This window comes from Oryza sativa, chromosome 7, assembly GCF_034140825.1.
Source record: "Oryza sativa Japonica Group chromosome 7, ASM3414082v1".
Classification (NCBI taxonomy): domain Eukaryota; kingdom Viridiplantae; phylum Streptophyta; class Magnoliopsida; order Poales; family Poaceae; genus Oryza; species Oryza sativa.
In genome coordinates, this window is record NC_089041.1 from 11384017 (window position 1) to 11410334 (window position 26318).

The following is a 26318-nucleotide window of genomic DNA, read 5'->3' on the forward strand; positions in this document are numbered from 1 at the left end:
TGACCTATAAAAACTTCCAGATGTAAGAGGGCCCGGCCTGGGAGAGCGGGACGTTACAGATAGCTAACCGGACACTACAACAGCACCAACATACCCTGCGTCGACCACCACCTCCTGCTAGGATCCCGCCTACGCCTGTGTCTCGCCGGCTGACACCTCCGAGGGCGTCGTGTTCTACGCCACTAACACCGAAGCCGTCCCAGAAGCGTCCATTCGGAGGAGCACGCAAATGCTGCTACCTGCTAGCAATGGCTGTCGTAGGGGGCCGCAGGTCCCTATGGCCGCCGCTCGGCGTCGTCCTTCCCTACCTTCTTCAACTCTTAGTCTCTCCCTTTTCTCCACTAATGAGCATAACTGGAAGACGAAGGCAAAGGCGCTCATAGCGCTCTTGCTCGAGTTCTCCATCGACGGGCTCCCACGCGCCACCGTCGGCTTCGCAGAAAACATGTGCTACAAGAAGAGAGCATGCAAGAGGTGAGAGGAGATATAGAGGGGAAGAAAGAAGAGGGGAGAGGTAGAAGACGAGGACAATTTGATCAGAAAAGTATGGAAATTGCATCAAAGAGATGTAGTGGCACATCTCAGATGTCTGGCAAAGTATAGTGGAATGGTTCTAATTTCATAAATTATAATAGAATATTTCAAAACTAGCAAATTAATAATGGTATAGATCCAATTAACCCTAATTTGATCCATGTCATGTTAATTTAGATAAATATCATTACTATTCATGTCATCCGAATACATACAAAATTAGAACCATACCATCACCATCACGTTTTACATCTTCTTTCCCATCTACACATGAGACCCACATATTAGATTCATTATCTTCCTTTCAACCTCCCTTATCTTCCTTCTTCCCCATCTCGCTGCCGCAGCTGAAGCAAAGCGCCCCGACGGATCGTGGTCGCCCACAGGCTCCCTCTCAATGCCACACTGAACACCGGATCCCTTTCAGCTTCGTTTTCTCTCTCAACGTTGACATGCATGCGCTCCAGCTCTCGCACGTCCTTAGCCTCGCCTTCGTCATCTTTGTCGGCACCTTCCTCCGGAGGCTCAGTCACTGGAACCCTTCGACGAGCTTGATGGCTACCTCCTCGGGAGCTTCTCCTGCCTCCCGGTGTTCCTACCGTGCGTGTGTCTATGACGAGTTCTACTTCACTTCTGCAAGCACTACCCATGGCCATGGCTCCACTACCATGTACAACACACTTGCTAGTGACCTCCACCTTCGATGCCACCCTGTACCACTCCTGTCGGCAAACAAGAGCTTCGTCGCCCGCGTTATTGAGGTGCTCTCCCTAGAAGACAGTGACATCATGTTCATCCACGATTACCACCTCTGGCTCCTCGCTTCCTTTCTCCACGTCGCGATAGAGAGATAGGGAAGAAAGAAGAAAAGGGAGGGTGAACAGAAGAAGATGAATCTAACGGGTGGGTCTCATGTATTGATGAGGAAGAAGATGGAAAACGTGATGATGAAGGTATGGTTTTAATTTTATGTGTATTCGGATGACATGGATACGAATAGATGAATAGTAATGACATTTATCTAAAATGGCACATTTGTAATGGCACGGATCAAATTAACCCATTTTTTTAGGGCGAAAGTCTTCTTGGTCGCCTTTTGGTTCTTCCAACACACGGGATGTAACATACTCAAAAATCTTGAATTTTTGGAGAAAATTTTTCGCGACAAGTTTTCCTTTTGGTTCTTATTGCATTTTTCTAAATTGGAGCATTTCCTATTTTTATCCTTTTTAAATTTATATGTCTAATTAATTAGGTTGTGTTTCTATTTCAAAAACATTCAAATCCGTTTGGTAATCTAAAAGCTTTATTTTAAAATTTCTTTGTCAAGTTCAAAAAGTCCTCAAATTTATCTCCTCAAGTTTCATCTCCTTTGAATCCTATTTCAAATCTATTTATAAATTGCAAAAGGTTCCTATTTAGTTTGGGCCGAAGTCCCTTCATTCGGCCCAATTGGCAAAAGTCTATATGGCCTCCCTCCTCCTTCCTGTGAGCCGCCGCCGCCACCACTGCAACCAGCCGCCGCCGCCGCTAGCCAATCCGCCGCCGCCACCTCACCCAACCAATCCGCCGCCGCCACCTCACCGCGCCAATCCGCCGCCGCCACGCGTCGCCGACCAACAAAACTGCCATCGTCGGCCAATCCGACGAGGCCACCCGGCGCTGCTTCTCTGCATTTAAATCGAAGCACGCCATGCCGTCGCCGGTTTCTCTTCTATCCACCGCCTCTCGCCGCCTATAAAAGGACGACGAGGTTCCCTCTTTCTCCCCACACAAACCGAGCTCCTCAAGCTCTCTCTCTTTCTCTCCCATGTCCGGCCATTAGTGCCACCGGCCGATCTCCCTCCCCGGAGCTTCGCAAGCCAAGTCCTTGCGCCACCAACTCCGCCTCGCCGAGGTGATTCTATTTTTCCCCTTTCCCCTTTCCCTCCACCTTAAGATAAGCCGCCACCACCACCTTCTCTTATTGCCGGAGCTGAGCTCTTGTCGCCACTGTTCCGGCCATCCCTCTCTCTCCCTCCGCCTTCCACCACCCTCCCCGGGTGCGCGTCGCTCGGGAACACCATCTCCCACCGGCGTTCTCACCTCCCGGCCACCGGAGAGCCGGTGCCTTGCTTGCCCTCCTCTCTGTTACCTCTCGGCTGCCAAACAGAAGAAAAAAAAAAGAAGAACGAGAGGAAGAAGAAGAGGAAGGAGAAGGCATTGACAAGTAATAATAACTCCCTTTTTCTTTTATTTGTTTTTCAATCTTTAAGAGCTCATATCTCTTCAACCACAAATCCAATTCCAAGAATTCTTTGATCTAAATTCATCCAATTTCAAATCCTTTATTTTGATACCAAATTTCCTATTTTTAAAATTTTAATTAAAATTCTTTATTTAAAAACCTTTTCCTTATTTATTTATTTACTTTCTAATTCTAAATTATTTTAATTAACCTTTAAAAAATATATATTTTAAATTTATTTGATTTACTTTATATCCCTTTAATTTTAAATTTCTTGTTTGAAAAACCTTTTTAAAATTTAATTTTCCTTTAATTTCTTTAAAAGCCATTTCCTTTCAAAATTCAAATATCTTTTGACCTTTTGCTTTTGCCTCTCTTCATGCTCCAATTTTGTTATTTTCTTTTACCGTTTATCTGTAGTACTTTCCCTTATAGGTTTTATTTGCTATCTTTTACGTATACGTACGTTAGACAATACAGAAAATCTCATCAACATCACAGGAGCTGACGTGGATCCAGCCGACTACGCTGAAGCCTTTGAAAGTTTCAAGGCTCAAGGCAAGACACAATTAAAATTTTGACCACATGAAATAATCAACCCTCATGTTTACTTTATGCATAAGTTAATCATATGAATAACATTGTGGTGGCTTAAAATGATATTTAATACTTTTAAGCATTGTTATATGAGATTATGGAAAGGTATACTGAACATCATTTTATGTGGTTTATTATTCAAACATCTTTACAAACTTAGGAATCCGGTTAAAATGGGTATTTTTGAATGTTATATATAATGAAGTTTGTTGGTGTGGGGAGTTTGGAAAGTTTTGGGTGGTTTAACTGGATTATAATTACCCCCTTATACCATGGGAAATGACATAGTTGTGTCCATCCACATAACCAGGTAATTATTGGACTTAGCCTAGTACATTGTCCCACTATATGAAAGACTGTTGGGTGGCTCTATGAGCGGTTGGTGTGAACATGCGTAAGGAGTTAGGGGGCAGTGTTTCATAACAGTAGGTCCCGTGAAAGTGTGACGATATAGTAACCTTGCTTTAGGCCTGGCAAGAGTTCGACCACTATGATGAGCCAAGATTCTACTGTGCAGTAACTAGTAGTAAGTGGGACCTTCGAACGGCTCTGGTGTCCTCAGCCTTGCAAAGTATTTGAAAGAGCATCTATGCCCCTAGTGGGTTTTGGTTTATTGATGACAAATGATTAAGGGACTACTGCACTTATTAAGTGTCTAAGCAAGTGATTAGTCCGATGAAGAAGCTAGGAAATGGACTTATCGATGGATGAGAATTAAAGAGAAGATATTGAAGATGCGGGTATGAAGTGACTACCTATGGCAAGACGGTGAAGCGCAAGCGACGCTCAGTTGCGATGGACCATACGGTGGTAAAGGGCAAGCAAGGGGGTTGGCGCCGACGAACCGAAACCGGTGGTGAAGGGCGAGTGAAGACTGTGTCGTGATGAACCGTGCGAGGCCATTTGAAGCCATGGATTATCCACATCAATCATTTGAGAAATGGAAGATGAAATGTCAAAGATCAAGAAGATGAGATCGTCCCGATGATCAAATGACCTTGACGTTGGTAACCCTCCAAGAGAAAAAACAATATGGTGTGAAGGTACTCCTATTGGTATAACTTTGCCTTTCAAATTTGAGTTTAGGAGGCCGTACTATTAAGAGAGATACCACATGCATATAATTGGTTGAATACTAGTGCTCAAAATGCTTCATCTTTGTGTGAGTTGAAAAACCTAAGCCAAAATTTCAATCCTGAGTTGTTTCTCACAACACTTATACTGGGTTTCTATGCAAGTTTTTCAACATCTCTTGAAGGTTTTGGACCATGTTTTATGTTGGGTTTGATAGCCCACGAAACTAGCTTTCCATAGAGTCCAAGATCTTCGAAATCGGAGTTCGGAGTAAAAAGTTATTGCATTTTTACTTGAGCAACATCAGACTATCCGATTTGAAATCAGACTATCCGATTTGAAATCAGACTATCCAATTTTTCACAGAACTTCACTCTTTGTCTTGATTTGAAAAATCCTATCGAGTGAGTTTTTCTAAGTATCAGAGTATCCGATGTCGGATCAGATAGTCCGATGACACAGAGACTCCGAAATTTCATAGAACTTGAGTCTGTGTTTGAGGATGAAGTTTTTGCTTCTAAAATATCAGATACTCTGATTTAACATCAGATAGCCCGATGTCTCGGAAAGTCCAAAATTTCATGGAACTTCGTTCCCTGTTTCTTGTTGCCTTGGAGCTTTAAAATATCGGACTATCCGATCTTGTATCGGACTATCCGACGTGGGCTGAAAGATTCCCCTCCAACGGTCACATTTTGGGGGATCTATATAAACCCCCCACCAACCCTTTTCTAGGGTTGCCCAAACTCATTTCATTCAAATCTTGTTTTGGGTTGAGCTTTGTACTAAGTGCTTTGGATCTTGAGCTCTCTCCCTCTCTATCTCAAATCCCCCTTGTTCTTTGTGACTTGGATCTTTGTGTGTGGATTTGGAGTTTAGGAGTCTAGTATGTGTTTCTTTTGATCTTGAGCACTAGGATTTGTCCAAGAGTTGTGTGGTGTTTATTACTCTTGGAGGTTGAGGACTCCTAGACGGCTAGGTGTCGTTCTTGGGCCACCGATCTACGTGTGGTTGGCCAAGAGAAGTTTGTGAAAGCCGGATCTCGCCTCCGCAAGGAAAGAAATACCCTTAGTGGAAGGAGGAGTGCATTTGTGCAACCTCACGAGGATAGGGTTGAAAAAGACCCGGCTCTTTGCGAGCCCCTCAACGGAGACTAGAATCCCCTCAAGGATTTGAACTCCGGGAAATACATCGGCGCATAAACCTCAGTGATATCCTCACTCTCTTTACCTTCTTGTTCCATTGCTTTGTGCTATGCTAATATTGTTGTTGGTCGAGCTCACCTCTTTGCTTGTGGATTGAATCTAGATTTCTTAGGTTGTTCTCTTGTTTGTAGTGTTGTTGTGCAGGTCGGATAGTCTGATCTCAGTTCAGACTATCTGATCACATAGGACTATCCGACCTGATATTAGACAATCCGACCCTGTTTTGTTTTAGCTTCCGCATTCATTTGGACCACACTCAAGGAGAGATACGACGAGTCCAAATGTGATGATGTACTCTTTTTGGAAGAACCACTTGAGGAGCGTTCAACTTCATCACCAAATTGCGAAGAACCTCAAGTGACTACCTTCGATGATCAAGATAATCATCCCACATCCACCTTATCATCAACACATAACTACGTTGAAGGTAACGAATTGGTGAGTAAGGTTGACGATCGTCCAATTCTCCCATTGGATTCCAACAACACCGATAATGAAATTGTCATATGGCATTGTGTTGTTGACTCATACATCTCACCTAGCACCAAGTATGTGTGTGAGGATAATATGGATAAATGCTCTACTTCCTATAGTACTTGTGGAACTAACCTTTTAAAGGAAAAAGTAAATAAGCACCAATGGACAAGTGAAGAATCCACCTCACCAAGATGCTCATCTTCTATTTCCGAAGATTATGCTTGCTTTATGAGTGAAGATGGTGACTCCGAGTTTGATCACTTGAGCAAGAAGGATATAACAATGGTGATCAAGCTCATGGAAGCCATTGAGAAGCAACAAGCATGCACTATCAAGAAGAATGAAGAAATCATGAGTCTAACCGAAGAACACAAGAAACTTAAGGATTTTCATTCTTCATTGACTATGAGGTATGAAAAATTGGAAAATGAATTTGCTTGTGCCACTAATTCTATTGCTTGTGTAGCATCTTTGGAGAAGCAAAATCAAGAGCTCAAATCTCAACTTGATGAGATCACTAACAAGTATGTGGATTTACAAGAAAGACATGATGAACTTTTGTGTTCTCATGAGAATCTTGTGGATTCTCATGCAATGCTAGAGGTATCTCATGAGGTGATAATTGCAACGGTAAAATCCTACGAGCCTCATGTTCAAGTTGATCTTACTTGTACTAACCCTTGTTGCGCCCAAGCAAATATTTCCCCGAGCACTATATATGACTTGGATTGTGTAGGCAAAAGGGAGAAGCAAATAGATCATGGACTTGTGTGCATTGCTCAACCTTCTCAAGATAACTGTGAAGGCATGGTGAAGAATCTTGAGGAGGGATCAACCGTGGCTTGCACCAGGATCCATCAAAGGGATAGCAAGTCCATCAATGCTTATACCAAGGGACGAAATCAAAAGATGATCAAGAGTTCCATTACTTGCTTCAAGTGCAAGAAAGTGGGACATCATGCTAGAGATTGCCCTTGGAAGAAAGGAAATAAGTTGAGCAAGAAGAAAGACATTCCTCACATCAAGTGCTTCAAGTGCACCGAAGTGGGACACTTTGCCTCAAGGTCTCCTTGTGTCACATCCTGATTTTTGTTTCAGGATTTATAAAATTATTTAATAAATTATTATCAGAATTTATATTAAATGTTCATTAATTTACAAGAGAAGTTAAATGTGGGAAATAAAATTTTCTAAATATAAAGCATGGATGGATTTAATTTTTATTAAATTCTCCATGGTTAATTATACTCTCTGGAATATTCTCGGATTTTTCGGAGCTCAATTCCTAATTTTTAATCATACAAAGAGCAGTTCAGCAATTATTTAAATATTAAATTAATCATTAAATGGTCTGATTATAATTTTGTTAAGTATTTTGAGTGTCCAAGTATTTTCAGAATTTTTATTGAAATTATTTGAGCATTGGAAGTATTTTTAACAATTCAAAGATCATTTCAGTGATTAATTTAATTGGAAAAGTAATTAAAATTCACCTTTTCCTTTTCGGGCCGAATTAGGAAAAGTCCTCTCACTCTCGGCCCAGTCTCCTCTCAGCCTGCAGCCCTTTTCCCCTCTTTCCCGAAGTCTGCTTTGTGTCCCTCTTTCAATCGGGCCAAGAAGTAGAAGCCCAGCCAAAAGTCTAGTTTGCCTCCCTGCTACAGTGGCATCTTCAATCTCCAGCCGGCTGGAGACAGAGCCCGAGCCAGCCGCACAGTACCTGTATAGCCGCGGTTTTCCCCTCCAAATCCGGCCTTTTATCTCGTGTATTTCCAAAATTAGTTGAGGGGAAATACTCCTCTTATCCTCCTCTATCTTTACCCCAAAAAATCGGAGCTAATCGTTGAGTATCTTGCCCGAATCGAACTCGTTTTCGAGTTTATCTCCAAAACCGAGTTTTTGATTTCCCGGATCGATTTCTTGCGGGAGGAGTCCGATCTCTTCAATCCAAGGCTATAAATAGGACCCCCTAGTCCTCCTCTTTCGTTTGCCCCCTCTCCCGAGCTCTCTCGTCAACCGTAGAGCCGCCGCCACGTCGTCTTAGCCGCCGCCGTCGCCGGCCGACGAACAGCCGCCTCGCGCCGTCGTTTTGGCCGTCGCCGCCGCTTCCTCTCGCCGCCATCGGGTGCGCGTGGAAGAGGGGAAGCTCGGCCGCCCCCTCCCCGCCGTCGCCGGTCACCGGAGAGTCGCCGCCGCCGACGACCGAGTCGCCGCCGTCGCCTCCTCTCGTCGCCGACCGTCGTCCGACGTCGTTCGTCGCGTTGGTGAGTATCGTTGGGTTCGTCTCGTCGTCCTCTACGTGTAGGTGTCCTCCAAAACCCCGGCCGACCACTCTAGCTCCGGCGAGGTCGCCACCCATGCCGTGGCTGCCGTCGATGACGTCATCGTGACATCATCATCTTTTCTTTTGCCCTTTTTCTAATAGATTAAATCTTCGGAAAATCATAACTAAATAACCGTAGATCCGTTTCAGGTGGTTCAAGTTGCTAAATTTTTCTAAAATCAAGATCTACATGTTAAAAATATCCACATGTACTGTTTATGCTTGTTTTTGTACTGTTTTGTTGATTTTTGTTTAATTGCTTTAGTTTCCGACGTTCCGAAGGAGAGCGTTTCCGTTGAGGAAGGTTCCGAAGCGTTTGCGGAAGCCCAAGGCAAGTCACACAGATCCCAAACAATCCTTTGAGCATGTTGAACCCATTTAAAGCTATTATTTTATTTCAACTATGCATTATTTTTGAATGTCATCGGGTGGTGAACCTTTCCCCGTTAATTAATGGCCAAAGATGATCTTATTTTTCCTATGGGTTATAATTTGATTAGCATGAACCTTATATATTGGATTGGTTCAGCTAAATGCTATATGTAAGTTTGCTTAGCCATGCTTAGAAACATTAGCTAACTAAAGGGGTTAATTATAAACTATATTATATTATATCATTATTATGGTTATATTTAATGGTCGCTCACGATGGTTAATCGTGTGATGTTAATTAATTGATAATTAAAATCTGGTTAAGGTGGGTTGTGAGCATATGGTTTTGATGGTTGTGCTCATGACAATTAAGGACCGGTTCGCGAGCTACTGTTGTGAAACATTTACCGTGCCAACCACAAGCCAGCGTGGGCAACGGCTTTACCTTTTGTATAGCATGATTCATTACGGAGTGCCAGACTGAGAAGCGGCGAGAAGTCCGCGGGGGTCGCTGGGGAGTCCATGCCTTGTTTATAAGGGGGTGATTATGATCCAGGAAAGGTGCGCTGTAATGGATTATGTTGTGCAAGGGGTATTGTCACAACTCCTTTCCGAGGTACCGTGGTGGTATTGAGGCACATGGTGACATGATGTGGGGTTGTGTCTTGTGGGTACAGTGGTACACCTCTGGCCAGAGTAAAACTATTCGAATAGCCGTGCCCGCGGTTAAGGGCGGGTTGAGCAATATTTTTCATGATTAGTCTCACACCTTTCACAATAATTATGGATGTTATAACTGGTAATAATTTGCTTAGCTCCTGGTTTGGAGTTAGATCTGTACAGCCGGGTATGGTTGTTCAGGATGGTTGGGCCTGTGCAGCATGGGTGTGCTGTTCAGTGTTGATTAAAATTGATGATTAATTACTCTACTGTTTTACTTATCTTAAATCTTTGCTAAATGCTGCTTTTGCAAATGAGCCTATATTATGCCATCCTTTGGAATCCTTGTGCACTTGCATATTTGCTGTGTGGCTTGTTGAGTATGTCATATGCTCATTTTTGCAATAATCATCAAACCTCAGTTGAAGATAAAGGATCCAGAAGGAGAAGACGTTTGGCTTATACCCCAGTTGAGCTGCCTGTGGGAGTGGAGCTGAAGCCATCGCTAGACCGTTAATTCCGCTGCTGTTTTCTTTTCTTTTGTAAGTATGTAACATTATTATTATGATGGGTTTGTATATTAAAATTGTCAGTTTGTGTACCTCGGCTGATTCCTGGACGAGGGTTTTATGCACAAATAAGTTCGGAAATTACTAGTGAATTTCCGGGCGTGACACCTTGCACATTGGATGAACAATGCAAAACATCAAGTGAGAGGCAAACCGGCAACAAGCAAACCGAAAAGCAATATAGAAGCAAAAGTCGACTTTGCTATAATTGCCGGGCAAAGGGACATATTGGTAAAAATTTTCCCATGGGTAACATTCCTAAGACAAGTCTCTCATTTGATCATAATTTGCTTAGGAATGCCAAAAATGATATTTGTGCTACTAGGGTGATTTGTTCGCCACACACTAGCATAAAGGCCATTTGGGTGTCTAAGTCTCTTGTGACTAACCTTTATGGACCCAATGTTGTTGGGGACCAAAATGTGCTAAAGTGAGAAATAGGTACTTGGAGATGCATTGGAGGTTTGACTCATTTGTGGAAAATCAAGCTCACACAATACGCAAAATTGGAGTCAAATACGAGGATAGTTGTTCTATATCAAGAACCAATGTCATCTCGGTAACAAGTATTTACATTTAAATACTTATGTCCTAACCTTGTGTAGGTTATGCTTGTGCATAATGCTTTTCTTGAACATTTCTTGGTTCATGCATAAATTGAATTTGAGTAATTGGTTATCACATTTAGGGGGAGTGCTATAACCTCTCATCATTCGCATCCTCTAAATGTGTTTGGCTCAAATTGATGCTATGATTGTCTTTAAAATGCTATTTGGTCCTATTGTAGCATCAAGTGAGTTTTGCCACTAGAACCATATATCTTGATATATATTGGTTCATGTAGGTATGTCAAGCTCATACATATGTATTGCACTCCAAAATCTTCTCATTTGCTATTTCTTGAATTTTGGATGAAGGTTTTTGAATAGTGAGCTTTTATGTATCATTTTGCTCAATCTTATGAGTTTACCCAAATGTTCAAATTTTTTATTTCAAGTGAGAGATACTTTAGGGTGAAATTGTGCAAACCACATTCATGTATCTTTTGCTCTCAAAACTTGAGAAATCTCAAAAGTTGCATTCGTTGTTTTCAAAAAGGCATATTTGGTCAAAAGTCAAAAATCCTATGTAAAAGGCCAAAATTTGTGAAAATATTTTCAAAAGTATTTCAACATGTGTTTGAAATGTTTTCCAAAGCTTTTAGAGTCAAAATTTCTTATTTCCAAAAGAAAACCATTCTTTTGGAGGCTCAATAGAATCTATTGCAATCTTGTTTTTGCTAAAAGTGAGATTTTACATCAAATCAAAATCTATTGAGTTTTTGAAAAAGTTGCTATTTAAAACTTTTAGGGTTGGTCATTTCAAACATATTTTTAGTTCAAAGCTTTTGCAAAAGACCAACCATTCAAATGTTGCAGCCTTACAAAGTTCATCAAAAATCTTGATTTGACCATATTTGGCCAAAACTTGCATATGATGGGTTGAACAATTTGAGCCAAAATTCTTTGTGAATAATGGCATGAATTAGTATCTCTAACCAATCTAAGGCTTTCCAAATGTCAAACTTCATAAAAATCTTATTTGGATGTGATTTGACACTTTGGTTGAGATTTATTGACTTGAATGGCCTACAAAACTCTCTTTGACATTTCTCTTGATAGAAAAATCTTTTTTGAGAAATTCTTTTTGGAAAAGTTTCTATTAAGTGAAAAGATCATTTCTGCAAGGTTTCGCATCATTCCGATTTAAATTGGAAAGAATTTGACTTTTTCTCACCTTGCTCAAGTTGCTGAAATTTTCAGAAAATTCATGGTTTTTGACTGATTTGTGATTTTTATATCTCAAAATGGGTTGCAAACTGTAATGAGTTTATATAATGACTTTTGTTCCTCTATGGTTGGACTTCACATCTAAATTTACTTGGATTTTTCAATAGTCATTTGAATATTGTTATGATGCCCTTTCCAAGCTCTTTTTGAGTTCCAAATTCTGAAAATCCTAAAACTTTCAGTTTTCTAAATTTTTGTGTTTTTTTGTGGCTTCTATTTGCTTGAGAATTGGGTAAAACTCACAAAATGAAAAATATGCAATGTTCTATGACCTATCTACAAGATTTATTGCAGATTTTATAGTGGAACCAAAGGCTTCGGTAAGACCGCTCGATTTGCAATGAAGCTCATCTATCACCATGCATTGGAGCCCGGAGGCTCTGGAAAGATACCCCGGAGACTCCGGGAAGATTCCTTGGTCACCCGAAGGATCTAGGCCAGAGGCTCCAAGTTCACAAGAACATGCATACTTAAATGTTATCCATCCGTGTAAGAATCACGGGTAACCCAAATAGTCTTTCATATGGTAGATTGTCATGCATTTATTCAATATGTTCAGATAATCTACTTGCTCATTTTATGATGTGTGTTATGTTTTGGCACAAGTGTTTTCTTGAGAATCCTTTATGTGCCTTTCTCCAAAATATAGGCTACACTCCCGATTTGTTTTTCATTAAACACGTGCATTTCTACAAGTAATTCAAATACTTTGAAGCACACATTTAGGGGGAGTATATCCTATATTTTGTGTTTTTGAGACTAAATTGTTATCAACTGTATTTTTGTGATTAGTCTCATAGGAGATCAAAAACATCTTCGAAGATAGTTTGGAAGGTGTGACCACAAGAAGTCCATGATGACCAAGGTGGACTACTTGATCAACCTCAATCAACTCAAGTCAACCTACCACAATTGTCTATGAAGAACATGAAGACATGCTTTTGGCACAAGTGGATGAGATTGATGCCAAGGGCAACTAAGAGCGAGGTTACACCATGCAAGTTCAAGTCCCATCGGTGTACCATCCAAGAATTCACCACATCATTCAACGAGATCATCTCCACAATATCCTCGATGACATACAAAAAGGGAGTAGCTATTCATTCTCAATCTGCAAATTTGTGAATGTTACTCTCTCTTGTTGTATTTGGACTATTAGAAGGAAGATGGTGCAAATGCTAAACCGGATCGGGTCATGGCATTACAAGAAGAGCACAAGCACTATCAGGACGTAGACTGTGATCAAAGAGTCAAACATGTTCGTGATGGGAAAGCTTAAGTTCTTTCTCGGGATTGGAATCAAGCAAATCAAGGAAGAGATTTCATCAAGCCCATCAAGGTGCCAAATTCAAATTGGGTTCAAGATATCAATTTTATTGAATGGGCATCTCAAAAATCGACAAGAAAGGTAACTCAATGATTCATAGCTTGTTATTTAAATTGGTATGATTGGATCACTTGACTTGTCTGTGCATCTAGGCCAAGTTTCATTCCTTGCTAATTAGCCTAATTTGCAAAATGTTGTGACGACATGCTTGTTTAGTCAATAAGCGAGTATTAGTCACAAAGTTGTTCTAAGTGAATCAATGTGCTCGGAGACCTCATTCTATGTGAATTTTTGGTCTTAGCACAAACTATGAGATTCATACATGCGAAACTCATTTGTGAAATGTTCTGTGAAAATCTTGGGTGAGATTTTTTTTCTTCTATGCTTTAAACCCTTTGCATGTGAGCTTTCTATGCGCAAAATTTGTATCTCAATGCTTATTGATTTACTTGTGATCTTTATGTGAAATTGATCTTCATTTCCTAATCATAAGTGATGAAATATAAAATTGAGAGGTAAGTACTCGATGATCCCTCATCAAGGATCCCTTTGCTTTTCTTTCCCTACTTATGCCCCTTTTGGTGTTTGATGTCAAAGGGGGGAGAAGTATTCTAAAGGGGATAAAGAAAAGATTGATCAAAGGGTGAGATATTTGTGAGAAATTATCGAAATGCATGCTTTAAAGATGCCAAAGAGTAAATGAGAAAGGGGGAGAGAATATTTGAAAGTGTTTATCAATTGGCGTGAATGCTTATTATTTGATCACCATGCCACATGCAATTGAGATTTTCTTTTGATATTTGAACTTGATTACTCATGCTTTCTCAATTGGAACCGGAATCAATTGGCATAGAATCAAGTTTTTGCAATTGGCATCGAGAATTTCATTTGATACATTTTGAATCGGTGCCAAGATTTGAGTTGTGTGTGTTGTTTTAATTTTGGTATCTCCTTCACACACAATACACCCCACGGATGCAAAGAGTTAGGGGGAACTCTCACATTTTCAAAAATATGTGCAGATGTGTTCACTTCATAAACTTGTATGCACACATTTAGGAGAGCTCAAACTAATCTTTGGATTCAAAATCATTTTTTATCAATCTTTTGTAAGCTTTAATCGTGTTGTCATCAATCACCAAAAAGGGGGAGATTGAAAGAGCATCTATGCTCCTAGTGGGTTTTGGTTTATTGATGACAAACGATTAAGGGACTAATGCACTTACTGAGTGTATAAGCAAGTGATTAGTCCGATGAAGAAGCTAGGAAATGGACTTATCGATGGATGAGAATTAAAGAGAAGATATTGAAGATGCGGGTATGAAGTGACTACCTATGGCAAGACGGTGAAGCGCAAGCGACGCTTAGTTGTGATGGACCATGCGGTGGTGAAGGGCAAGCAAGGGGCTTGGCGCCGACGAACCGAAACCGGTGGTGAAGGGCGAGTGAAGACTGTGTCGTGATGAACCGTGCGAGGCCATTTGAAGCCATGGATTATCCACATCAATCATTTGAGAAATGGAAGATGAAATGTCAAAGATCAAGAAGATGAGATCTTCCCGATGATCAAATGACCTTGACGTTGGTAACCCTCCAAGTGAAGAAACAATATGGTGTGAAGGTACTCCTATTGGTATAACTTTGCCTTTCAAATTTAAGTTTAGGAGGCCGTACTATTGAGAGGGATACCAGATGCATATAATTGGTTGAATACTAGTGCTCAAAATGCTTCATCTTTGTGTGAGTTGAAAAACCTAAACCAAAATTTCAATCCCGAGTTGTTTCACTTGTCACAACACTTACACTGGGTTTCTATGCAAGTTTTTCAACATCTCTTGAAGGTTTTGGACCATGTTTTATGTTGGGTTTGATAGCCCACGAAACTAGCTTTCCATAGTGTCACGCCCCGAACTAGTCCTGACCGGAACTAGCCCGTGACGCTCCAAATTAACCTGTTAATCGATACCAGTCCCAGGAAACAGTGCTGGTATCACAGGAAGACAGAATATCACAGCAACAGGGGTCTCTTTATTATAGAGTAGGAGTACAGTCATGTTGGGCTGCGGACAGATCCCGAGCTCACAACTGCATTACAAAAGGGAAACGGAAGCCAAGACTTGGACCAAACATCACAGGCACGACTTGGGAACTAGGTCGAAACCCTAAAACTCATCGTAGCCGGCTTGCTCCTGGAAGAACTCCTCGTCAGCGGGATCCGCTTCATCTTCTTCAGCAACTGGGGGGGGATTATTTATATAGAGCAAGGGTGAGTACGGGAGTACTCAGCAAGCCATGGGAAATAAGTGTTTAATGCAGGCTTCAAGGAAAGGCTGTTGTTTTTACAATTGATTTTATTTGAACTCTTTTCTGAAAACAATTAAGTGAGTGCTTCTCAAACGACACGGATGAGACAGTGTGTCTCGTCCGGTCGGAGTATGTGCAATGTATCAGTCTTTTGAATTGATCAAGATTGGCACCCGGCCAACGACTTTCAAATGGCCACCCGGGCCAACCACTTTCAAACGGCCACCCGGGCCTAGCTGATCCCATCAGCTGCAGATTTTCCAAACATCGATCCCCTTTCCACAACAGCAATTTTCACAAGACAATAGTCAAACAAAACTACGCTAGGAATCACCTCACATCCGCCCATGACCGTGGGCATGGCTGTTCGAACAGTTTGTTAACCTCTGCAGAGGGGGTACACTTTACCCACACGACATTACTAACCCGGATCACCCAGCTCGTGGGGATCAGCCACATCGGGAGACCTCCAAGTTTTCATGACAAGGCATTTGGAAAGCCGACACAGGTTTACCATATGCCGACGAGAGGGGTCCGAGACCAACAACAGGTTAGGTCCCAGACCATACTGTGCTAGGAAGCCCAGGGGTCCTCCCCGACACCACCCCGGCGAATCCACATGTCTCTCGGCATCAAGGCTCCCCTGATAAGCTAGTTACTCAGCCAGGGGTGTCCCATTTCACCCATGTGGTCGTACTTGTCTTATGTTCGGATGAAATTCCAAGGAAACGGTCCTTAAGTGCAAGAGCGGGAAACCGTACACCCGGTACGTTCCCCGGTCCGCGGTTTTGAAAATTCATTTAGTTCGCAAGCACCGACCCAGGTGTCGGGTTTTCCAAGTCTTTTGTAAAACCCAAGTTTTACCCAAGATGTTTATCATATTTTAAGTTTGAAGGCGACCGTCGATACTCGCACAGAGTGCACGAATACCGAGGCGCAACTGGATGGTTACAAGGGGACATGATACAACAATTAACAATGGAAGGATCAGATGCAATAAGTTTGGTAGGTCCGCCAATCTGCCTTGCAGACGGGACAAGCAGATTAAGTGCGATCCTATCAATGCATAATATTTTTCAAGCAACATAATTAAGTTCAAATATAGGCTCAAGATGTTCAAAGGTGGCTTGCCTTGCTCGAGATCTTGAGCTTGATCCTCGAAATCCTCGCACTGCGGGTCTTCGGGCTCCGAAACTACACGCAAAACGGGACAACTCAACAAACGGCGAAAATAAAGCCCTATTAATGACCTCCAAGCGTGCCATTAGATAGATCTCGAGATTTGAGGAATTTTGGAAGTTGAACGGAGTCAAACAGATTTACGGTTGGGAAGATATTGAATTTCTAAGATTATTGGATTTTTGGTCTAAAGGAAAAAGGATTTAATTAAATCCTTTTTGAAAAAGAAAAGAAAAGAAAAGGAAAGAGGGAGGGAAAATAGACTTCCCTCGGGCGGCTAGGGCGCGGCCCGAGAGAAAGGGCGGCTCGGCCGAGCTTAATGGGCCGGCCGGCCCAAGAAGGCGGCCCAGAGCGCGTGTGTGGGAGGGGAGGAGAGAGGGAGCCGGTGGACCGGGCTCACTTCGCGTGGTCCCGAGTGGGACCCGCTTGTCGATGACACGGTTCACCTTGCGGAACGCGCACGCGGCGCGCGCTAGGGTTTAGGGGAGGGACGCGGTGCACGCGCGCGGTTCGCGGAGGACGCGGACGCGGCGGGCCCACGTGCAGCCTCATGGCTTGCGGTGGACCGCGCGCACGGGGAGGGGCTGACCGGGGTCGGCTCGACCCGGTCTTGGCCGAGCTGGCGCCGACGTGGCGCCTACGTGGCTGCGGACGACGGACGACGACGCCGGCCGGAACGGACGGCGGACGACAGCGGCGAGCGGCGGAGCGAACCACGGCGATACCGGCGAGAGCGAGCACACCGGATGGCTGCACAGGACGAGGGGAGACGAGCCAACGGCTCGGATTCGCTGGAGGGAGCTTGTCGGCGGCGAATTGCAGCGGCGGCAACCGGCGGAGAGAAAAGGGGAAAAAGGCGATGAGGTCACGAGGGGCCGATTCCCGGCGGCGAGAGCATCCACGCGGCTACGGGAATTCGTCCCTTGCGCCGGATTAGGAGGAAACGCATCGAGGGAGGCCGGCGACGAGAGGCGCTTCCGAGCTCGGGCGGCGACGGCGGCGAGCACACGGCGAGCGACGGCAACGGTCGGGGCGGCGCCGGCTAGCTACGGGGAGGCTACTTGTGCTACTACCCGAGTCTAAGGGGAGGAGATGGAACGAGGAGGAAGAACGGAGGGAGGCACTACCGTGCGGGGGTGATGGGGCGCAGTGACGAGAGGCCGACGGCGCGGGGGTGATCTCTCCGGCCTCGGGCCGGGGAAGAGGAAGAAGACGAGCGCCCGGAGTCCCCTTCCGCGTTCACGAACGCACCGGCTCTCCCGGTGCTTGGCGATGAACGGCGGAGGCGAGACAGAGGGGCGGCAATGGCGTGGTGGCGGCGAGCGAAACGGGAGGGGGAATCGATGGGAGGGCGCCTTGGTTTATAGGACGACGATGTCGGTTTGAAAACCGACCTTGGGCGGTCAAGGCGCGAGCTGGCGCTCGGCGCTCGCGGCCAAAACGGCGACAGAGGCAGAGGATGACGCCGGCGGGAGGAAAAAGGGGAAAAGGAGGGAGAGAAAGAGGGCTTGCCCCTTGCCTCTTTGGGAAAAGGAGGAGGGGAGCGGGGGCGACGCGGCAGAGGGAGGAGGGGCTCTGCCTCCGTCCCTTGGCAGCTTGCGCGCGGAGTGGCGGGGGCTGGGCGATGACGACGGCGATGACGGCGGGGGCGGTGTGGAGCGGAGCGGCGACACGGACGGCAGGCGCGGACAGGCGCGGCAGAGGCTGACGGCGGCGGCGACCAGGCGGTCGGCCACCACGGCACGCGCGCGCGGGAAGCAACGGGCGGCGCGGCGATTTGAGCGGCGCGGCTCGGGCACGCGTGCTGGCTCGCGGGGCCGAGCGGCTGCGCGGCTGCAGGCGCGGCAGGGCAGCGGGGCCGGATGATGCAGACGGCGCAGGCGTGGCACGGGCGGCGACCACGCGGGAAGCGGCAGCGAGGGAGCGGAGAGGGAGGGCTCGGCTCGGCGCAGCTCACGCGCACGCGCGCGCGGCGCACGGGCAGAGCGGAGAAGAGGGAGAGAGAGAGCGAGAGAGAGAGAGAGAGATAGCCGGGGAGGGAGGGGGAGATGGGCCGAGAGAAATTCGGCCCATCGAACCTGAGGGAGGCGAAACAGACTTTTGCGGAGGGATTGATTTGGGAAGGATTTGGATTCGGGATTGAACTCGACGATAGATCGGGGATTTGAGATCTGAGATGGCACAGACACTAGACAACAAGCAAAGAAACAGATTTCGAAAATAGGGTTTTTAAGAGATAGTTTTCCCGCTAGGCGCCACGACGGAACGTGCGCTACACATAGAGTCCAAGATCTTTGAAATCGGAGTTTGGAGTAAAAAGTTATTGCATTTTTACTTGAGCAACATCAGACTATCCGATTTGAAATCAGACTATCTGATATATCGGACTATCCAATTTTTCACAGAACTTCACTCTCTGTCTTGATTTGAAAAATCCTATCGAGTGAGTTTTTCTAAGTATCAGAGTATCCGATGTCGGATCAGATAGTCCGATGACACATAGACTCCGAAATTTCATGGAACTTGAGTCTGTGTTTGAGGACGAAGTTTTTGCTTCTAAAATATCAGATACTCTGATTTAACATCAGATAGTCCGATGTCTCGGAAAGTCCGAAATTTCATGGAACTTTGTTCCCTTTTTCTCGTTGCCTTGGAGGTTTAAAATATCGGACTATCCGATCTTGTATCGGACTATCCGACGTGGGCTGAAAGATTCCCCTCCAACGGTCACATTTTGGGGGATCTATATAAACCCCCCACCAACCCTTTTCTAGGGTTGCCCAAACTCATTTCATTCAAATCTTGTTTTGGGTTGAGCTTTGTGCTAAGTGCTTTGGATCTTGAGCTCTCTCCCTCTCTATCTCAAATCCCCCTTGTTCTTTGTGACTTGGATCTTTGTGTGTGGATTTGGAGTTTGGATCTCAAATCCCCCTTATTTTTAAAACCGCCTATTCACCCCCTCTCTAGGCGGCATTAAGGTCCTTTCACTGTTGATATCGTGTAGGTAAAGCTGGACAGTCTCTGCAGAGGTGAATTAAATCATTCGAATGTGCCATACTCCCGGTTCTGGAGTTGTGTCATATGGGTGATTCCTATTCCTGACGTATAAGTAGTTTTAAACATAAAATATTAATGAAGATAATGAGATTTTGTTGTTGTGCTTACTTTCTCTTTAATTCAATACCTTATGCTTATGATGATGATATTTAAGCTCCCATAATAATATTCATATCATGTTTATAAGTGTCTTGCTGGGTACATAAGTACTCACTCTTGCTTAATCTAACATATAGAAGAACCGTTATATGAAGAAGTCCAGAAGGTAGCGAGGCCTACTATAACGACGGGTTTTTCTAGGCTTAGTCTATACTCAAGCTTATGCCTGTGAAGTTTAGTAGCTTTAGGTTTTTCTTTGTAGTTTCAAATAAGGTTGTAATAGTTTGGATCTTTAAAACCTTTAACAGTTGTATAATTAGCTTGTATGAACAAATTTGTATAATTAATCGTAAGCTGTTCTGTATATCAATCTGTGCGTGATCGAAATCCTGGACGATCACGAGTGGATTTTCGGGGCACCAAGCCTAAATTGGTTGTCCCCACACGGGATCAAGGTTTTCCGCCATCCAGGTGTGGTAAGGAGAAAGATCCAGTAAACCTATCAAATTCAAAATTAAAAATAAGTAAGTATATCTACCCTATAATTCACCAACTGATTCTTACACCTACATTACTCATTCATCAAATCCAAATCGAACGAACCTAGTCGACTCCACCTCCCTTCTCCTATTCCCTCCGTACACTCACCCCTCCCCCTGCCCCTAATCCCATCGCCCTCCTCCGCACTCCTCTTGCCCTCACAATCTCCTTCGCACCACCACCTTTCTCCACTGCCCCATCATTGTTGCCCCGACTCGTTGGTCTCCTCCATGCCACCACCGATTCCTCGCATCCCCCTTCCCAATCTCGTCATCCTCCAACCTCCTCGCCTCCTGGCGCAAACCCTAACCCTAGCCCGCCTGGCATCCCCTTTCTCCCTGCGCAGCCTACCCACTGTCACACCCCGAAGTTCTTTCCCAAGCCTAAATTGAAGTTATAAATGGTCTCAAGAAAATACCAGTGTAAAGCAAGAGTAAACCCTAATAAATTAATGCAAATAATAATCGGATTTGGCATGTGGAATTTTTCTTGAGTTCTACATGTCGAAATACGCTAACAAGATTTTTAGTGGAATTTTCAGAGCTCTCGAAATAATTTTAACCAATTAAAATTGAGCACAAGCAATATTTAATCCCAGGAAAATCCTTTTTCCTTCCTTTTCCTTTTTCTTTCCTTTTCTTTTCTCTTTTTCCTTTGAATGGGCCGCTGGCCCATTCTTCTTTTTCTCCCCCTCCTCCCGCTGGGCCGGCCGAAGGCCGAGGCCCAACTAAGCCGCGCGAGCCGGCCGCCCGCCTCCTCTCACCCGGGGTCGCCGACAGGTGGGGACCACCTGTCGGGCCCGTCTCCCACCTCGCGCCCGCGCCGCCGCGCTCGCACCCGCCGCCGCGCCCACTTCCCTGCCTCCTCCGGGCCACGTCGGCCACGCCCGTGCATGCGCCGCGTCTCCCGCACCCACTCCCCCCTCTCTCCCGCTCGTGCCCGCGCCCGAGATGGCCGGGATTCGAATTTCGAATCCCGCCTCTCTCTCCATCTCCACCTCCCTCGCATCGGCCGGCGAAATCGGGCCACCCCGGGCCGTTCCCGACCTCTTCGCCCCTATAAAATCCACCCCCGCATCCTCCTCCTCACTTTTCCTTTTGCCGCCGGTCTCTCCCGAGCTCTTCATCGCTCCCGCACCATGCATCCACCCGCCGCCGCCTTTCCCGCCACTCCGGCCGCCGCTAGCCGCCGCTAGGCTCGCCGCCGCACCGCGCCGTCGCCGCCGTCGGGTTCGCGTGGCCGAGATCCACCCCGTCCACCCCTCCTCCGTTGAGGTTCGCCGCCGGAGCGCCATTCCCGCCGTGCGACGGTGAGAGCCGCCATGTCCGCCGCCTTCGGCCAGCGTTCCCGCCTTCTATGGCCCCTCTCTCCCTCTCTAATCTTTTCCTTTTCGTTCTTTAGGTCGTCCCGGACCCCGTCCGCCGCTTGTCGACCTCCCTCCGTCGCTCCTCGTCGTCGGTCGTCGCCGCCCCCTCCGGTGAGGACTCCCCCCCTTTCCTTTCCTTCCCCGTTTCCCCGTGCGCCGCCGCCACCCGCGCTCGCCGTCGCCTTCGGTCGTCGCCGCCGCCGGGGCGCCATCCGCTGCCGCCGCCCGCGCCGCCGCTTGCCGTCGCCGGTGGTCGCGTGCACCGCCGCCGCCCTTGCCATGGCCGGCCGGCCGGCTTTGTGCCGAGCTGAGCCGAGCCAGGTCGCCGCCGCACCGTCCAATCGGCCCCGGGCCGATCCGGGCAGTCGATCCCGTGGACCAGCGGTGGACCACCCGCGTGGTCCCGGTCCACGGTAGACCGACCACCCGTGCGCCGCTGACATGCGGGTCCCGCCTGTCGGCGCCGCCTCCCCCCCTTTTGATGACGTCAGCCCTGGGGCTTATTGCGCAATAAATGATTTAAGGACTTTTGTTATAGTAGTAAACACAGTGAATCTTCTAAAATTCATAACTAATTCATCCGAGCTCCGTTTAAGCCCGTTCAAGTCTCAGTAAATCAAGAAAAATGTGTAGAATCCATTAAAAATGGTTTTGTTCTCTGTTTCAGTAGTCTTATAGCCTGTTTGTATTGTTTGCTTTGTATGTCACTTAGATTCCGGTTCTTCCGACGCTCCGGTGTACTTCGAGATAGTTGCTGAGGTTCCTCCAGCAGCAGAGCAAGGCAAGTCATGCCTGTCACTTGATCATGTTGATTCTATATTGTAAATGTTCTAATGTTTTCTTTCAAATACTGCATCGCTTTGCAACAATACTATGGGATGTTTACCTATTGTTACAGCCATGTTATTTTGGTACCATGCTCCTTGTTAGCCTGGGTTATAACATGACTAGAGATTGGAATAGGGATTGCTTAGCCGTGCTTAGTTCAACTAGCACACAATGAGGGAGATCCTATTAATGTTTAGACTGTAGGTTCTAATGGTAATGTTGGATTAGTACCACTGTTTTGGTGTTGATTAATTAAAATGAATCACATGGTGGGCTGTGGGTGCATGGTTTTGCTAGTCGCACCCATAGCAATTAAGGACCGGTTCGCGGGATGCCCTGGAAGAACTTATCGTACTTACCACAAGCCAGCGTGGGCAACGGCTGGGCTTGTAGTGTAGCTTTCCTCTAGCTGACGCATCCAGGCAAGGGTGGGCGTGATGGAGCGGGGCGGGCCCTGCAACGGCCTCTGTCGCTTTAGGATTCACCTAGGCACGAGAGGGGACTGCCCGCTGCCTTGCGAGGAGTGGGGGTGAAACCTGAGGTGTGGTGTGCTTGGTTAGAGGGGATTATGCGAAGGGTCCTGTCACGTCCTCTTTCCGGTATGTCGTGGTGGCATGTCGGCGCACGGAAACGTGTCGTAGGGCTGTGTCTTGTGGGTACAGTTGTACACCTCTGATCAGAGTAAAACTATTCGAATAGCCGTGCCCGCGGTTATGGGCGGTCAACCAGATTCACCGTGATTAGTTTCACCCTAGTGTAGTCTAATGAAATTGGATAGTTTAGGTGGATGGTTGGGCCTGTTGCAACGTGGGATAGCGTTGGACAGTGGATGATTAATATTGATTAATTATTACAACTGTTTACTTCTTTAAATTTCTGTTTATAAATGCCCGCTTTATGCAAATGAACCATTATAGCTACCCCTTGATAATTCCCTACATCATACCCCTATTCTGGTATGACTTGCTGAGTACAGTGGGTAGTACTCAGTCTTGCTCTATTTTCCCCAACCCCAGAGTATGAGTATGCGTCAGATGGTGGTTTCTCCGAGGAGTAGGCTTCGTCCGTGCCGTCGAGGATGCCTGTGGAGTGGTGTTCCCGCTGCAGTTCAAGTCAAGGCTTAGCTCCTGTTATCTCTCGTTTTTCCGCTATATTTATGTAAGACTTTTATGATGTTTGTAAGACGTGGATCTGAATGTCAACATTGTCGTTTGTGTACCCCGGCCGGTTCTGGACGGGGATTTTAATGCACATTCTGCTTGGAATTCTATTCCGGAATTTCTGGGCGTGACACCCACCACCAAGGTCGCGGTCATCGAGATAGATCTCGCCGAGGACACCGCAGCAGTTGTGTCCATGGTTTCCTAAATCACTGGTAATCGTGGGGTTTGATAAAATTTGTTAGAATTCAAATTCTAAAAAAAAAAAACCGCCAAAATCCTTAGATGTAGTACATGATTTATAATGATATTTAATTATAATATTTTTGAAAAAAATGCTGAGCTAACTCAATATTTTGTCATGAACGTTGCTTCAAAATAAACTTTGATCCATGTGGACATTATATTTCTAGCTTTCGACATTATATTATGGTGTTTATATTGCTATCAAAAGTGATTTTGTGGTTTTCTTTTTCCATTTAATTTTTTAGGAGCCACGTGGTTTTTGGCAGTCACCATTGTACTCGCCAATAACCTCCCAGCGGATGGTAGAGGAAACCAATGGTGCGTCCTATTTTTAGTGCAATAGTCTTCTTTTCCAATAGTACTTTCATATCTAAAGTCATCACAACCAATCCTTTACAAGCATTTCCCCTTATTTCATTGCAACGTACATTTATCAAACATATGGCCAGTTTGCCGCTATGGAATGTTCAGAAATTACAAGTAAAGGAGGCCGAAAGCCATTCCTAATCCGAAATTTATTGTTGGTACATTAAGTTATTCATTCTACATACATTTTTTATTCAATAAACGCATATAAAACCATGTGAATAACACAAAATAGTTTTTATTTTATTTGAAATGGATAATAATACTAGTCCCTTATGGTGATCTCACCGTCCACCCTACTATCAATGTTTCATAGGCACAATGAAAAGAGGAAGTTTCTTCCGAAAAGCAAGCTAGCCTATTTCATCCATATCAGTATCTTCTTCTTTCATTCCCTTCGGAAGTTGCCAATCAAAACAATACAACAGATTGGCTACTACAAGCTCCACATTGGCCACACCCATGGCAATGCCAGGACAAATCCTTTGCCCTGACCCAAAATGATGCATCCAGCCCAGGTGGGGTTGGCCGAGGCCAATAAATTAAGGTTGCTCTAACCCCAACAGTTCTTAGGCACACCCACTCGGGGAAACGCCCAATCTCCCTAAAAGACTAGTCCAATAGGGGAAGGGTGGCTCTCCCTTTTAAGGTGGCTTCCTCCTCCGAAGCTAAGTAAGGTGGGATTATTCAGAGGCTCACACGGCCACCGCCTAACTACAACTGGACCACTTGGCCCCTTGTTGCGTCTTTGCCAGCGGTTAATAGTGGAGAATGTCCTCATCACAAAAGTAAGGAGCTCAAAATGTGACCCTCTGAAATCAATTCCTTTGTCCTCAAATCTCTCTAGATAGAATTGTTCTAGATTGTCCCATATGTTAGGATCTCTCCACATTGCCCATACATTTACATATATTCTTCTTTTTGATGGCACACTGTATCCACCAATTGTACATGTTTTCATGGTATGTCTAGGAATCAACAGGGTCCCTGGTGGATGCAGCCTGCAATTTTCTTTTATTATCATCTTAAGGTACTTCATGTTTTGGATATTTTCTTCATATACTTTTGATTTGTTTTTCACAATGTTATGAACTTCAGCTTGTGCTTTTTTGCATTACCCTTGGGTTCCTCATAAGCTCGGACATAATCCAAGTTGTAGTTACAACAGTTGTGTCGATTCCTCCCGCAAATGCATCCTGAAGTCAGATGTGACATTCTGATTAATTTATAGGCATAAAGAATGCATTTTTTTAGAACAAGGTGTGTGTTGTTTATGTACATTATTTAGTTGCACTTTGTTATAACTGTACATAATATTATAGTAGGAATTGCAATATTTCCAACACACAATTCATTGTTTTACTCTAGTTCTATACATATCCCTGTTACTGATATATTATAGAAATTAGTTTTATAATATTATGTACATTTGTATAGTTACCTTCAGATAAGAGAATGATTGAGTTGTATGAGCCATGTAGCCATTTCAACCTTTCTTTAAATTTAGAACATGCAACGTATATAGCATTGGACTATGATTTGTGAAATTGTTGTACTTTGTTGAAAATAGTGCAATTTATGCAAAAAAAAGGTACAATTTTCATACTTTTTTTTTAGAAAAAATAACTTTAGACAACGACACGATTGAATTGTATGAACCATGCAACCATTTCAATTACTTGCTAAAGGCCTATGCTTGCAACGGATATATAAGATATAAAAGAAAAAAAACAAAAATTATAAGTAGTGCCACTACTTCTCAATTTATTCCCAGTTTTACAGTGGGACAGCGATCACCACGTGATACGTTTGCACGAGTGCAAACTCATTTCTGCCAATGGTGTCGGTTTTGACTATCGACCGGCATCTATGAACTCACAGGTGCTAGTTTTTATCGAGAATGGCAAAAAAAAAAGTACCTGTTGAACCACACTCATAGGAACTGGTTTAGTATAAGAACCGGTATCTATATGATATTTATA

The 26318-nt window shown here is 44.8% G+C and overlaps 1 long non-coding RNA gene across 3 annotated transcripts; it reads left to right on the forward strand.

The window, feature by feature from the left end:
- Positions 1-2304: 2304 nt before the first annotated feature.
- LOC136357257 (uncharacterized) lies at positions 2305-23815 on the forward strand. Of its 3 annotated transcripts, none has more exons than XR_010742462.1 (5): positions 2305-2743; positions 3233-8375; positions 8700-8765; positions 9889-14812; positions 22449-23815. It is a non-coding gene; the product is annotated as an uncharacterized lncRNA (long non-coding RNA). The 3 variants fall into 3 exon arrangements; XR_010742463.1 differs by having other exon boundaries at positions 9889-13272; XR_010742461.1 differs by lacking the exon at positions 22449-23815 and having other exon boundaries at positions 9889-14815.
- The last annotated feature ends 2503 nt before the right edge of the window (positions 23816-26318 follow it).